We start from the raw sequence: 5,566 nt of genomic DNA, 5'->3' as shown, positions 1-5,566 counted from the left end.
GGAAATACCTATCCCTGAAGGCCAGTAGTGTAGCGCAAAATCTAAGATCTCAGTGAATTGACTGCCCATTCTTGAGAAAACTGTGGAGTGGTGGGGTGAGATGGTACATTCTGACCCAGGCCTTCCTCTCATCTTCAGAAAACAAGAAGAGAGATTAAAAGCAAAAATTATGAAGATTTTAAAACTTTTGCAAAAATATCTCAAGTGACTTTCAAATTATTTAGTGTAATCTTTTAATTTTACAGTAAAAGAAATAGAAACCAGAGAGGTAAAGAAACATATCCAAGGTTATCCAACTTATTAGTAGCAGATGGATTTTCCCTCCAAATCATAAATGCTTCAAAAGGAAAATGATATCCACAGCATGTTTGCACATGTCACTCCTGCCACTGTCACTGGCTATATGGATACATGCTATTCACCACTGACTAGAAAGGTAAAATTGGGCCAAATAATATTTAATTCTCCACTGTAATAGTAGTTTTACATTCCGCATTCAGACAGCTGGTATAATTGAAGACAGCTTGGAACCCCTGAGGATATCCAAACTGTCGCAATTGAGGAAAAGATTTAAGTATCCTGCAATGTAAGATCTACTCAATGACATTACAAAGCTGAATTAAACTACCATCTTTGTTGGATCCTCAATATCCAATCTATGAACAATAGATATAATTAAACATAAAAAGCTGCAAATTAGGCAAACTAAATGATGGAGCAAATCATTTCATTTTTGCACCTGTGAAGTACAGTATGTCATTGTTTTTTTCCTAAAGAAGAGAGAACAGACTCTAGCTTGCACAATTATCAAAAGGGTTCAGAGCAGTAGCAGCTATAATGGACAATAGATTTCTTTCCAAAGACTAAAAAGATATCAATGAATGTAGTTTTCAAGTCAAAGGGAGAATACACAGCTGCCACCACAGATTCTATTTAATGTATTTCAATGTTACTAATTAAAATAAAAACTTAGGTCTTCTATTCTCTAGCCAGGAAAAAAGAAGAAAATGCAGAAAAAGAACCTCAAGTTATAATTCTTTTGTGTGTCTCCTGTTTTTAGCTTGACAGTCACAGGAAATAGTTTGTGCAGTAAAGCACCTGGCCTGGAGACGGTGCAACAAGAGGTGGAATCACGGAGAACAGCATGGGTTCTGGAGGCAAAAGCCTTGTTTGCAAATCTTACTCACTACCTTCTGGGCAGCCTCAGGAAAGTCATTGCATCTCTCCATATTTAGCTTTTTGCACTGATAAAAGGGAAGTTCCCATCTCATTGGGTCACTATCAGAATTAAAAGTAGCAACCTAGAAAAAACATCCAAACCTCACCCATTTATGGCCACTTAGCAACCATTAGCTTTTATTATTTCAGTTTAAAAACGTTACACACAATGTTCTACATTACATCAAATAAGAGCAGGTATGTAAGTGCCTATTCTCATCCTAGCATTCTGAAGACTGATTCATAAGAATAATCACAGAAATTTCACCCATAAATCAACTCTCTAAAAAATTTACATAAAAGAAAAGAAGCTGCTGCAAAGAAACAAGATGACAAGTAACAAAAATATGCTTTGTTAGCAAGCACTGGAAAAACACTGGCAAGGCGAGAAAGGTCACTGTGTTTATTTTGCCAGTAGAGACACACAGTGTCACCCCCAGCTTGGAATGAACAGAAAGAGCCAGGGGGAAGAGCTGCCAAAGAGCCCACCATGGACTAGCATAAAACCACCTGCAACTACCATTCAAGCATCTGTCTCTGTGAAGTGCCAAGCCTTCTCCCGCCCCATCAGGCTGGCCCCATCTATCACAGAGCAATTTTGCAGACTGTCCTTTCAATTCATCATTACAGAGGCTCTTCCATTTGATCATCCCAGGAGGTATTATGTGAAACCCCTCGCAGGGGCTCATTCTCATTTCATGTCGCAATGTCTGTTGTGTGTACTTCCCCCTCTTAATTCAGTACCTGCCAAAACCAATCGGGCTCACCCGTGTATTCAAGTATCAAACCCTTTAATATCTCCTGAATTAATGCTCAACAGTTTCATGAGAAAAATGATGAATATTTGGTTCCTCATTCACTCAGTGGCAGTTTACTGTCTTCTGAGGGATCGATGTGAGAAGGAGACAATGGATTATCTATAAGGAGATGGTACAGTTACTCAGGTTTCTGAGCAAGGTAAAACTAAGAAAAAATATGAGAAGGGACTGATCTGCTACTTCTCCATATCTATAACTTAGGACAATAATATTCCCTACCTCCAGTGATTTTTTTGAGATGAGCAAATGATTTCATAAATGTCAAGTGTTTAAAATCATGGCTAGAGGGTCCCAATCACTCTGTAAATGATGAGATGATCATGACCACAATACAATGACAATAAGAGAAGTAGCTCCTAGACAAGAATCCAACACTAAGCAGCAGACCAATGCGTGCTGGCAATTTGGAGAAGATAAAATATTCATCCATTGCTTTCACGCTTACATTTCGTAGGACACAAATAGAAAATATGACAATGTAGGTAGCAGAAATTTATTTTGATAGGAGACATGAACTAAGCAAAAATTAAAGAATCAGGATATGAAAGATGCCTTACAACTCTAAGGAGATAATGCAGTATGATAGAACAACATTAGCATATATTTATTCAGGAATTACAATCTGTCCAGCACTAGTGTAGTTTAAGACTAATTAAATTCTAACAACAATCCTGTGTTTTGCAAGAACCATTGTAATCCTCTGAGATTAGAAGTACAAATATGAAGTAATTTACCGAAGATGTATTGCTGATCAATGGTTAAAAATAATTTAGTACCTTCACTTTTTGTCTTAGTTTTGCTCTCAACTGCTATACTACACTGCCTTGTGAGACTTCCCCAAAGCTTTAACACCTAATAAAAAAGTTGCAGACAAATTATGGGTGGAGATACGAAAAATTATCAGACGAAGGATCAGCATAAGGCTATCAGGTGGATCACTTAGGGGTGATTATTAAATAGTGCTTAAAGTGAACAGATTCATGATAGACATTCTTATCACTTTTTCTGAAGTCACTTTGGAGAGAACTATAGTATCTTATGCTCTCATTTTAACTGAAGATGCTTAGTCCAGAAAACTATGTTCTTATATTTATTACTTGTTTTCACAAATCCTTATGCCTCTTACATGTGCTAAGAGTGAGTGAACATAATCCACACCCTTTCATATCCTGCAATCCAGCTGTGAGTAGCCAGGAAGGTGTGTGTAATACACTTAAATATGTAGGACAGAGATTTTAGTACACTCAGTGGCATGGGAGAAATGGGTGGGGGAGCAGATGCAGGGAATCACGAAGCTAAAGGGATCTTCTGGGGAAACAATGCTGAGAGCTAAAAGGCAGGGCAGATACGGAAGAATATTGATCTCATGGATATGGAAAGAACAGTTGCAAGCAAAGTAAATACATTTGGTTTCATGATGAAGGGCTAATTATAAAATCAAATAGAGTTTTAGTAAATTCTATGGAAAGGACACTAAGATTTTCTTAATCCTTTAGTGATGTAAGACATTCACACCATAGTTATTTACTACTCAAGTTCATAGAATGGTCTTCCATATCCTCCGAGGTCAAGCTGGGTGCCTGTGAAACAGCACAGTAAGCATACCAGCATGTTTTATAATTGCACAAAGCCATATATTCTCTGAAGTAACTCCATAATCTAATTTCTCAGGCTGTCATAAAAATATGGCTCTCCAAACACTGTGGTTCTCCCAATATAGTATTCTCTCCCTGAAAGCATGGAGTGCTACATGGGTACAGACCACACTGGATAAACAAAAGAATCTGGCTAGGCACATTTTAAAAAACCTACTAGTGCATGTTCGCAGTACACAGTGTCTACAGTCCTTGTGCGGAGTTGGTATGTGGACACAGCATGTGCTGATTCCCTTATTCATTCCCTTTCTGTCCCTGAGCTCTACTTTCCCATCATCTCCTGATTTCCATCCTATCTGAGAAATATTACTCTCCCTACTTCCTATTACTCATTTTTTTATTTTTCTATTTATCGATATTTTAAGTTTCTCATTTAAGATAAACCATGTGATATAAACACTAGTTCTCTGATTTATTTCCTTCAAGATTATGGCCCAAGATTATTTTCCTGCAAATAATTCAAATTTATCTTCCCTTAAGGCAGTGTAGTATTTTATTGTATGTAAGTCCCACAGTTTCTTTACTCATTCGCCTGTTGATGAACATATAGACTCCTTTTAAGATTTAGCAGTTGTGAATTGCCCTAATATTAACATGAGGATGAATGTATCATAGCGATATGATGTCATTAAGTCTTTGGGGAAAATACCTAGAAGGGGAACAGCTGAGTCAAATGGAATTTTTAGTTTTAGTTTTTAGAGGAATTTTCTTACTAATTTGCTCAACCTTGCTGGCCATTAAAGAAATGCAAATTAAAACAACACTGAACTTGAGCGCCACCATTCCCTCTCTTCCTCAGCTCTGCTTCCAGAGTGGCAGCCATTGCCCACTTGGCACCATGGCGGCTCACAGACCTCCTGTGAAGCCCAAGATTCTCACAAAGCAGACCAAGAAGTTCATCAGGCACCAGTCAGAGCAATATGTCAAAATTAAGTGCAACTGGCGGAAACCCAGAGGCATCGACAAGAGGGTGCAGAGGAGGTTCAAGAGCCAGATCTTGATGCCCAACATGGGGTATAGAATTAACAAAAAAACAAAGCACACACTGCCCAAGGGCTTCTGGAAGTTCCTGGTGCACAATGTTAAGGAGCTGGAGGTGCTGCTGATGTGCAACAAATCTTACTGTGCAGAGACTGCTCACAATGTCTCCTCTAAGAACCGCCAGGCCATCGTGGAAAGAACAGCCCAGCTAGCCATCCTGGTCACCAATCCCATTGCCAGGATGCGCAGCAAAGAAAGAGTAGATGGCCTGTGTGCATGTTTATTTGTGCTTCAGTAAAACCACAAAAAAATGCAAAACAAAAACAAAAACAAATAAACACTGAGAGCTCTCCTTATCTCAGAAAAATGGTCATCATATAAAACTCCAATAATATTGAATGTTAGCAAAGATGTGGATAGATAGAACCCTTCTATGTTATTAATGGAAAAGTAGTATGTACATTTTTTGAAAATTTGATGAACACTTCATTTCATACTTCAATAAACTCCTTTGCACTACAGAGTATAATGCAAAATGTGTGTGAAACTTACAAGAGAAAGCAGTAGACTCTAAGAAATTTTTCTTAAAAATGAGTCACTTCAGGCTTATAAGCCAAGAAGATGCACGTTGCCTAGTGGTCTTGCAGTGCTTCATAGAAGACGAAGCCTACGAATCATCCCTGCCTTTATTTTTTGAAATAAAATATTCATCAGACATGAACTGGAGCTTCCTGTACTCCTAGAAGGTCGAAGGTCAGAGAGGCAGGCACCCACTGACACCTCAAGGCGAAATGCTGATCCTCTGTGGGCTCTCCCCGGTGGCATAACTAAATATTGCAAGAAATATGTTAAGGACATTATCAAAAATTAAAGTAAAAAAAGATAAAGAGAAAA

General features: G+C 38.2%; 1 pseudogene; it reads left to right on the top strand.

Annotated features, from left to right (window-relative positions):
* The first annotated feature begins 4,529 nt into the window (after positions 1-4,529).
* On the top strand, positions 4,530-4,931 carry LOC101559970 (annotated as a pseudogene).
* Positions 4,932-5,566: the final 635 nt, after the last annotated feature.

Source organism: Octodon degus, unplaced genomic scaffold, assembly GCF_000260255.1.
Source record: "Octodon degus isolate 3935 unplaced genomic scaffold, OctDeg1.0 scaffold00090, whole genome shotgun sequence".
NCBI lineage: Eukaryota > Metazoa > Chordata > Mammalia > Rodentia > Octodontidae > Octodon > Octodon degus.
This window is presented reverse-complemented; position numbering and strand designations above follow the sequence as displayed.